Consider the following 10439-nt stretch of genomic DNA (forward strand, 5'->3'; position numbering starts at 1 on the left):
GCTGCGCCGCGCAGCAATAAGAGGTTTGAAGAAGTTTTTTCCAAAAAACAATCAGCACCTAAAACTTTTAATCTTTAAGCATTGAGATATCAACGAAAAGATTGGACAGTTGATTAAATTGACCACTCTAGTGTTAAAATATACATTTTGATGAGAAATTTGGATTTAAGTCGTGTAAGGAGAAAATTGATGTTAAATGAGATCTTGAAGTACGTTGTATTTTAGCCTTCAAGTTTGAGCTTAAAAATATGAAATTTTGGATACATGGGATAATTTGATTATTAAATTGTTTTGAAGTACACTTGTAAAGAGTCCTATCTTGTGTATCAATCCTATTTTATATGCTGGCCCTTTCTTATGTATTGGACCGTCAATTTTATTGGACCTAATTAATAAATTTAAATAACCGTTATTTAATTAAAAAACTTAAATTAAGCTAATAATAATTAAATGTAAGTAGGCATATTTGGGCACCATGGAGCCAATCTTATTGGAAGACCATACCAGAATTGGGTATTTACTTTTAGAAAGAAATTTAGACCAAGCAAAAGAAGTCAACAACAATTTTTGTCATGATATCTTCCTGTACTCCAAATTACACCAACAACCACGAATCTTCCCCACAAGATTTTATTAGATTAACATAATACTTCCACTTGATATAATTATTTAAATATTGTTAAAGTGTTTGCTACTTATGAATCTTAAGGCCACGGTTAACTATTCAGCAACTCAGTGTTATATTATTCTTTAAAGGTTATAGAAAACATAATCTCAATTAAAACAATAATCAACAAACTTATATCCATAGTTAGGTTTCTAACTATCTATCATATGGATATAAGAATTATTGTAGACCAATCATTTCAAATATAATTAATAGATAAACATAGAATAGTAATCTTGTATATTTATTAAATAATATCCTTAATTATAATTGTATTTTTTATAGAAACAATTAAATTCAAATGACAAAAATCCAACTTTTAATTTCTTAATCAGTTATGAAGTCCTTAAAAAACACAATCAGAGACATCTTTGATGCCTCCCGCCGATCCCTCCATTGTCGGTCATCCACCAGTCATCAACCAACCATCTCTGTAACACCCGAATCTTGAGGTACTTTATTAGTAATTAAATTATCATTTTGAGGATTGCCACGACGTGGTGGAGGCACCACCACAACGTGGTGAGGTGAGAAGGGTTCGTGTGTTTTATTTAAACCACCATGGCATGACAGTATTGGCTACATCATGGTGGACGACTGACGTTAAAACCCTATTATCCGGGTTTGCTCCCTATTTAAAGGAATGAAGAGGCTAGGGTTTGCTCATCCTCAGCCTCCATCAACCCCTAAGCCCTAAAGAAGACCCTAATCACTTTCCTCCATTATTGAGCCAGTTTTGGTGTTCCTTGAAGCTAAAGAAGGAAGAAAGAGGAAGAAGGAAACAAAGATCAAGCAAGCAAGTCTTCATTCTTCACCTTAGCACTCTTCTAGACCTTTATAAGTGTCCAATACTCGATTTTTATCATGCTAGGTTGCTAGATCTTGAGTTTTGCCCCCATAAACTTCTTGTTCTTGTTGGTTGGGACGGTGAGATCACTTAAAGTTTGCAACTTTATGAATCTTTGGGTATTTGGTGTAGTTTGTGCCTTGGATCTGGAGTTTGGGTGGGTTTTCAATCCATGCATGAGATTTATTTCATAAACCCTCATTTTGATATAATATGCTTTCAAGACATGCATTGGACATGCATGTCTATCAAGCACCAACTTTTAGGTTAGTTTTGGTGCAAGAATCACTTTTGGAAAGGATGAACTTCGACTATATGGAATAAGTGTTTGTTAGTTAAGTTCTTGCGTTGTTAAGATTTTTTGGACCTAGGGATTTGGGTTTTAGACCTTTTGGGTGGTCCTAATGGATAAAGTTAGAGATTGTATCCTTCTAGATCACATTTTGGACCAAATCTAAGCTTTGGAGCTCTTGGAATCGAAGAAAACAGCTTAATGCATTAAGCTGTTAGAACCTCGACTACCACTGCGTGGAGGTCGAGAAATTTTTGATTGTTAGGTCGTATGTGGGCCACGACGTGGCCAAGGAAGACCACATCGTGGCGGTCAGCTGGATTCAAAATTGATTGTTGACTTTGACCGTTGACCTTGAGGGTTGACTTTTGACTTGTGGATTTTTTTTCAGCTGATTAATGTCCTAATAGGTAGATTAAGGTCTTGCCTTGTATGATTATCTAGGTGGTGTTTAGCACCTGTTGTGGGATTTTGAGGGCGTGTTGACTTTTGAGCTGCTTTGCGAGGTGAGTCTCCTCACCGTACTTGTGGGTCGAAGGCACCAATGTCAGCCATTGGATTATGTTATAGTATGCTAGCCGTATTTGTGACTGTTGCATATATTGTATGTGTCTGTATATATATCGGGCGGGGCCCATCGCATGTTACGCACATATCTGTTCCGGGTGGGGCCCGATGGTGGTCGGACAAGGCCCATTGTATGTTTAGTATGAGGTGTTTTGGGGAACTCAATAAGCTTCGTGCTTACGGTTTTTAGTTTATGCTTTAGGTACTTCTGGTTCGAAGGGGAAGAGCTTGGGATGATTGCATCGCACACACCATGATTTTTTGCTTTATTGACTCTAATATATTTTGGATGATTATTGATACACTATGATTTCCTTATGGGTTTGATTAACACGTTTGGTTGATGTTTATTTTGTAACATCCCGACGTTGAGGTATTTTCAAATTTAACCCTTAAGTATAAAGACTTATAGTATTTAGCCCGTATGTATGAGAAAGTTAGCAAAAGGGCCTATAGTGCCATTTGTGTACGCTAAGCGTACATGTGCGGGTCTAAGTATGTCAGGTGTATAACGAGTACGCATGGCGTACATGAGAGATCCTCAAACCCTAATTTACACCTCCAATCGATTTTAGCAAACCCTAGCCACTTGTTTGGGAATTCTTGGCTCTTGTGTGTGTGTTTGGTGATCTTGAAGGAGTAAGAAGGAAGTAGAACCACCTTGGAAGCTTGAAGGAGCCTTGGATCTGGGATCTTCACCTCTCTAGCAACCTCCAAGAGGTTTAAAGTTGCAAAATTGACTTGTGTTTCATTAGATCTTGCTAAGTCCTTGATTCATTATCATTTTGTCCCAAGTCTTGACCTTTTTGGAGTATGGCATGCTCTAGTCCATTCTAGTTGTCCTTTCAGATGTTTGAGGGGTTTAGAAGCATAAAAATAGGGTCTTGGATCTTAATCATTTTACATGCATGTGTTTGATTGTCTTAATGGGTTAAGAGAATGTAGTTTTTAGCATTTAGCACTTATTGGCCATGCCGGCCATAAAGTTGGAAACATTATGGTCAAGGATGATATTTGAGAATTGGATCTACAATTCGGTCGTGATAGCTTAAGCAATAAGCTCTTAATCCATTAAGTGGAAAATCAGTGCGTACGTTGGGCGTACCAATTGGTACGCTGCGCATACGTACTTTGAGTCCCGACTTTTTAGATGGTGAGTACGCCCCTCGTACATCCGAAGTACGCCCCACGTACGAGGGTTGAGTTGACTCGGTTGATTTTGTTGATTTCGACCGATTTTGACCAAGGGTATGTTGGGAAATTGATATTAATTTAGATTAGGAAATGTTTTGATTATTAGGAGTAGAGTAGAGCCGGTTGTTGGAGAATAGATTCATTCACATTATTTTCGGACTGAGAGATGAGTTTTCCTCACTATACTTATGGGTCGATGTAACAACCAACAATTCCTAGGAAAATTTTCATTAAATAATTAATAATATCAACCACATTTGTTTCCAAAAATCCCATTACATAACTACCTTGTTTAAAAGATCAGAGTATTCAAATACTAAGTACAGAAATACTGGGGAGTGCTCGCTCCGCCATCAAGTCGGGCCCTTGCCCTTAGAACCAGAAGTACCTGAAACATCCAACAAAACTGTAACCACATGCTTAGTGAGTTTCATAAAAACACATAAACACATAACCATATATTTTCATGCACACATAAACATAAGTTTGCCATGGACTCCCTCCATGGTCTTCATTTGGAATGTTGTGGGCTACCCCCATGGTCTTGTATCCCAGTGCCATTGACTCCCCCCAAGGTCTTACCAAGTGACATGGGCTCCCCCCCATGGTCTTCACATAAGTCAACACATAAGTCAATACAACCCATAGCATAATTAATTAATACATCTCATATCAAGTAATGGGTCGGCCTTGGTGCCTTCAACCCATGGGTGTAGTGAGAAGACTCACCTCAATATGTTGAATACAATAGTTGCTCGCCTAACAGTCTGGAACCTCACACCAAACAATAATACAAATAACCTTAAATTAGGATTATAATTCCAATTTCCACCTAGTAAAAGAGTCCAAACACTTAAGCCTAAGCCCGTCCATGGTGGCCCAAAAGTCTTTCCTTTACTAATGGGCCTAGGATCCAAGAAAAAAGCTATTAATGGGCCCTATAGCCCAACAAGCCCAACCAATACAACTATGGCCCAAAACAAAATAACAGTCCAGTTAACTCTAAATGGGACCGGGACCAAAATAGAATAAGGCCCAATAAGATTACAAGCCAACATGAAGCCCAAACCCATCTGAGGTGCGTAGGCCCAACGTACCACTCCAGTACACTTAGCGTACTAAGCCCCTTGGTTGTACGCGCAACATACATGATATTACGCCCAACGTACAAGCTGATTATGCACCACGACTATTAAGTGCTTAATACTTAGAATTTTAACGTTAAACTTCACATCCGAGTCCACTAAGATGTCCTAAGGCATAAAGTTGACAACTTTATGCCCTTTCATGCCATAAGGGTCCCCAATACTCTATTCTCCCTATTAAGACCAATGTGTGTAAAACGCACTAGTTTTAATCCTACTAACTTAAACACAAAGACAAACACACGAAAGGCAGTGTACCTATCGTTTAGCAGTTTAGTTCAGGTAAGTAGGGTATCGAACACAGGGAACAGTAAACAATTAAAATAAATGTTAATATTATCTAAATAAAACAAGTAATAAAAGATGAGGTTTATCTATTTTTGTAAGACTAGAAACTTAAATAATCAATTAACACTCCAACAAAGATAATTAACAACTAAGAAGAATAAGAAATGACAACTAGATTCAATGATAAAAGAGACTTATGTTCAGATTTGATTCACTTATTTCTATGGTTGATTTTGTGGCAAGTGCAATGGCTCAATATGTCAATGGTTACCGATTCCTAATGTGATTGGGTTCATGTTCACTATTACCAATCCTTTAGTAGACAAGTTAATTCAAATAGTGGCCAGTTGATTAAACTAACAAGTTTCCTAGTGTTCAGTTCGTATCAAGTAAGACTTGTAATAATAGCTAATCAAATTTGTTCAATTCAATCAACTCATATGTGGTTGTTCATCACACATGCTCACACATTGATTTACATATTTTCTAGTTAACCCTAGTTTCATGTTCACTATTCCTAGGCATACAATATTGTACTCACAAAACTATATGAATCAAGTAATCAAGAAGATGTTCATGCAACTCAATAACTTACTTATTAACAGAAAACATTTATCATCAATACATGAGGATCTTTAACAAGCTTAACAAGATGAATAACCAAATTAATATTAATCTAACCACTCAATCAAACCATGTTCATAAGATTATCTCATCCAAACAGAAGTAAAAAGCTTTTAGCTCATATCTACAACAAGTAATAATCTAAAATCAAAATCTAATGATTCAAACACGGTTCAAAACAAATATTAAGAAAAGAAGAATGATTATTTGCCTTTGATTCTCTTCTAAATTGTCTCTTATGTTGCAATCTCGAAAACGAAAGCTTCAAGAACCCTTCTGGTCTTCAATAATCGCAGCTAGCCGCCACAAAGTGTTAGGGTTCGAATGAGAAGCATTTCTATATATAAGTTCTGAAAACAGGGCCAACTCGACGAGTTTTCACCACCAACTCATCGAGTTTTTTCGATAATCCGCGTATACAGCGTGTACGGCAAGGCATCTTCGAATCGGGAACATTCTGACAAACTCGTCGAGTTTACTTGGAATAAACATTTTCACAAAACATGAAAGTCATCCGAAATTGTGTCTAGTTTTCATAATATTTTGAATCTCGTCAATCGGTGTTACGGTTCATGAGATATGGCCAAAACATTGACTAGGGGTCAAGTTGTCCAGCAACAACCTTCTTTCTTCAAAATCCAAGATCCAAGCTTCCAGTCGCCAATTCCACTTCCTTTTCCTTCCGAGCATGTCTTTATTGCTGAAAATGAAATTTTTAAGCATCTTTTTTTCATTAAATGAGATAAAATCAACATAAAGTATTAAGATAATACATGAATTTTATAACTAAATATGCCCATATCAAAATACCTCACACTTGACTTTTGCTTGCCCCCAAGCAAAGCTGAATTTTTAACACACTAATACCACATAAGACAATTCCAATCGAACCCAACCATTATGCCAAGACCGCAACACATGCATTTATGTCTAAACTTTTTCCTAAGGACCCCCCTCAATGCTAAATACTTACAATCCTCATAAACACTCGCCCACTTTTTTTGAACAACGCTCATTTTATGCATCCTTCCGAATCCATCCCCATAAAAGTTTCTTAACCTCAAGTCATTTTTGGTTAAATCCCCAAGCACACATACGATAAAATAACCTAGAAAATAAAATTACAACTAAAAGACAAATACAAATGTTGATTGAATCTTTTATACTTTGTAGCTTTTCTTCATGATATTCTTCTTTGTCTTCATAGCTTTGTAGATTCTTTATTCAAACATTTCATCACTCTTTTTTTCCAACTTTTTTTTTTCAACGCACTTTTTCCACTCAAAACTAAAACCCTAGAAAAACATATGCTTAAGCAAGGGAATTTAACTTCATCCTTTATTGATTAAAGACATTAGTCTAGTGTGCAATGACTACTTACGTTTTCCTGGATACATTTCAAGTACACGATGCTAAACATATTGCGATCCTTAAACTAAGTGAGGTTGTGTTTTTGTCCCATGATTTCACAAGAATAAAGGGGGCCACAAATGTAACACCCAAAATCAGAAAGTCCAAGAAAGGAAAGAAAACCCTAAGTCAAGGGGTCAACTCGTCGAGTCCAGGGAGGAACTCGAGAAGTCCGAGCGGGATCCGGATCGAGGAGTAAGTGACCGACTCGGCGATTCGTAGAATGGACTCGGCGAGTCAGGTCTGAAGAGAGAAACCCTAATCCCAGGGTCTGTACCCTATATAAGGGATGTTATGTCCCTTCTTCAGCCTCTATATCATCCTAGAGAGCCTGTAAATCCTGGAATTCATGTGAGCTTCTATCATTTGAGAGAAAATAGCTTTGGAGGAGGGAATCTTTGAAAGGGACTTGAAGATCAAGAGGGTTGCTACAAAGGAGAGGTGTAGATCCGAGAACTATTTCAGTTTGTGCTCGTCTTGGAGGTAATAAGCTGTTATCTTCCCTCCTTTGCATCTAGATCTATCTTGGTTATGAGTTTTGGGGCTTTTATGCCATGTCCTTGAATCATTTCAAGTTGGAGCCCAAATCTGAAGTTGCTACTTCAGATCTAAATGTATTCTGGCCTAGAAAATCATAAAGCATCAGTCTTTGGGTTGGTTGTTAAGCCTCTTTGTCTTAAACCGTAGTTTGTAGTGTTTTGAGCCTTGATCTCCTTAGTTATACGTAAAGTTTGCAACTTTACATGGGGAATGACTTTGGAAGTATGGATCTATGATTTGGAGCCCCTGCATGGCTTGAAAAGCCACTGAATGGATTAAGAACTGAAGCGACTCGGTGAGTCACATGGGTGGACTCGGCGAGTTGGATGAAGTTGGGCAGGAACTCGGGGAGTTGGAAGAACAACTCGACGAGTCTGTTGAAGATTGCCTTGGACTCGGCGAGTCTGTTCTTGGAATCGGTGAGTCAAGTCGCGAAACCCGAAACCTTCAAGTTAAGACTCGGATCAGTGAGTTGAGTGGGGACCCAGTGAGTTGGACAGGTCAGGACTCGGAAATCAGTAGACTCGGCGAGTCATGGTCTGACTCGGCAAGTCGAGTCGCGAATGAAAGGGATTTCAGAGCTTATGAACTCGGCGGGTCAATAGGCTGACTCGGCGAGTAGGGTCAACCTGGAAGGTTGACTGTGAACAGGACTTTGACTTTGACCAGAGTTGACTTAGTTGACTTTTGAAGGATTGTCAGACTAAGTATCATTTTGATATTGGTAGTTTTGAGAGCTAGAGGAGCAGTGGCTCAGAAGGTGGTCGGTTAGCAGCCAGAGGGTTATCAGCAGAGCTCAGCAGTTCAGGTGAGTTTCCTTCCAGTAGGAACGGGTCTAAGGCCACAATGCCGGCCCGTTTAGCTAGCAGTAGTTTTCGGACTTCGGTTCGATGCAGTAGTTAGTATGTTTGATGCCTTCGTGGCTCAGACAGGATTTATGTGTTATGTGTTCCGGGCTATGGCCTGATGCAGTATGTAGTATATGTGTGCTCATGCTAGTTGATATGTTTATGTTATGCTATGTTCAGTTAGTTTCCGGACTTCGGTCCGATGCAAGGGGCAAGGCCCCAGTTAGTCAGGACTTCGGTCCGATGCAGGGGACAAGGTCCTAGTTAGTTTCCGGACTTCGGTCCGATGTAGAGGGCAAAGCCCCAGTTAGCCCGGACCTCGGTCCGATGCAGTGGGCAAGGCCCAGTATGTGCTTTATATGTTATTGTATGGTATGTGGTAGTTTGGGGGAGCTCACTAAGCTTCGTGCTTACGGTTTCAGTTTTTGGTTTTAGGTACTCAGTTTTCAAAAGAGGAGCTCGGAGAGGTTGCAGTGCACACACCTTAGTCAGTTAGCCTGGGAATGTTTACTTTGATAAAAAGATTATGTTTTTGATTAATACTCGGAAATTATGTTATAACTTATGATGCAGTTTTATTAAATATCGTTTTATTAATGTTTTTAAAGGAAATTTTTAGTTGTGATTTTTGGGTCGTTACAACAAATGCACTATAACGTGTGTTGGCTCAACTAAACATTTAGGTCCTCATAGAACCATCAAACACAATACTAGCATGGAATCCTAATTGCTTTACCAAAATTTTCTAAATAAGCCTAGCAATTTTATTATGCAATTTTTTTCCACTAAATGTAATCAACCCCTACCCCACACTTAAATTATGCAATGTCCTCATTGCATGTTATGCATGATTAAGAGTATAAAAGTAAAGAGAGAATTAGAACAAACTCCCCTGGGATAGAAGTTGAGAGGTTGATATTCTTCTTTTGAGCTCCTTCTTCAGCTGACTTTGGACATGGGAACAGCTCATCCACGCCTTGGGTGTCAAATCTTGTGTGGTTATGTTCCAAAATATAGAGGAAAAGATCTTTGAAATTATTGGAAATTGATCTTTAATAGTATAGCCAATTGCCCTTGTCAAATGTAATCAAATAACCAACTTGAAGGTAAGAGTAACTCGTCGAGTTCATAGATAACTCGCCGAGTTGAGTTGTTAAAGCTGGCACAGTCGGGTTTTTCTGCAGGAACTCGAATCACCGAATTTGTAAATAGACTCAATTCTCCCATTCTTCTTGTTTTAGACTCGATCTCACATTTTATTCCTCACGCTTTATTCGTTCATTCTATCCCTCACCCTATATTCTGAAAAGATCAAAAACAAATACCAAGTAATAAAAAAATGTCAAAATAAAAATCCTAAATTATCCCTAAATACTAGAAATTTAGAAAGAAAAAGAAAAACAAACTCTAATAACGGTTTGCCTCCCGCAAGCGCTTCTTTTTGTGCGAGTCTTTAGCTGGACTCTCAACTTAATAAACTTTCAATAAACTCAATGCCAATCTATCTGTTGCATTGAATATCTTTTTTGGTGGACCAATTTGTAAAATTTGGCTCTTTGCTTCTAAAATTGGCCAAACGAGCTTAAATATATAAAAGCCAAGAATCTTGATAAGGGTTGGGACCGGTTGGATACTAATCAGAAATGGATCTCACTTCAGAACTTTCTCCAAAGTAGGAGTCATCACCCCATGCTTCGAAACACAAACCGAAAATACAGGGGACCATGTCGTGGTAATGGTCACACCACAGCTTGGTTCCTGCAATTCAGCTTGTTCTTGATCTTCGTCTGACCCTTCTGCCAGTAATCTTTCCAGCTCCTTCAAGTCTCTTTCTGGATTAAATTCTTCATCTTTTAACTCTTGCTCTTGTAACTCAGATTGTTCTTGTTCATTAGGCAAGATGTTATCTAACCATCTTCCAAATTTCTTCAAATCATCATCTGAGTCATACTCCTCATCTTCTAGATCTTGTAACTCAGATGTCCCTTGTGTCTTGGGCAAGATGTTATCTAACCAT

The sequence above is a fragment of the Lactuca sativa genome, chromosome 2 (assembly GCF_002870075.4).
Source record: "Lactuca sativa cultivar Salinas chromosome 2, Lsat_Salinas_v11, whole genome shotgun sequence".
Lineage (NCBI taxonomy): Eukaryota > Viridiplantae > Streptophyta > Magnoliopsida > Asterales > Asteraceae > Lactuca > Lactuca sativa.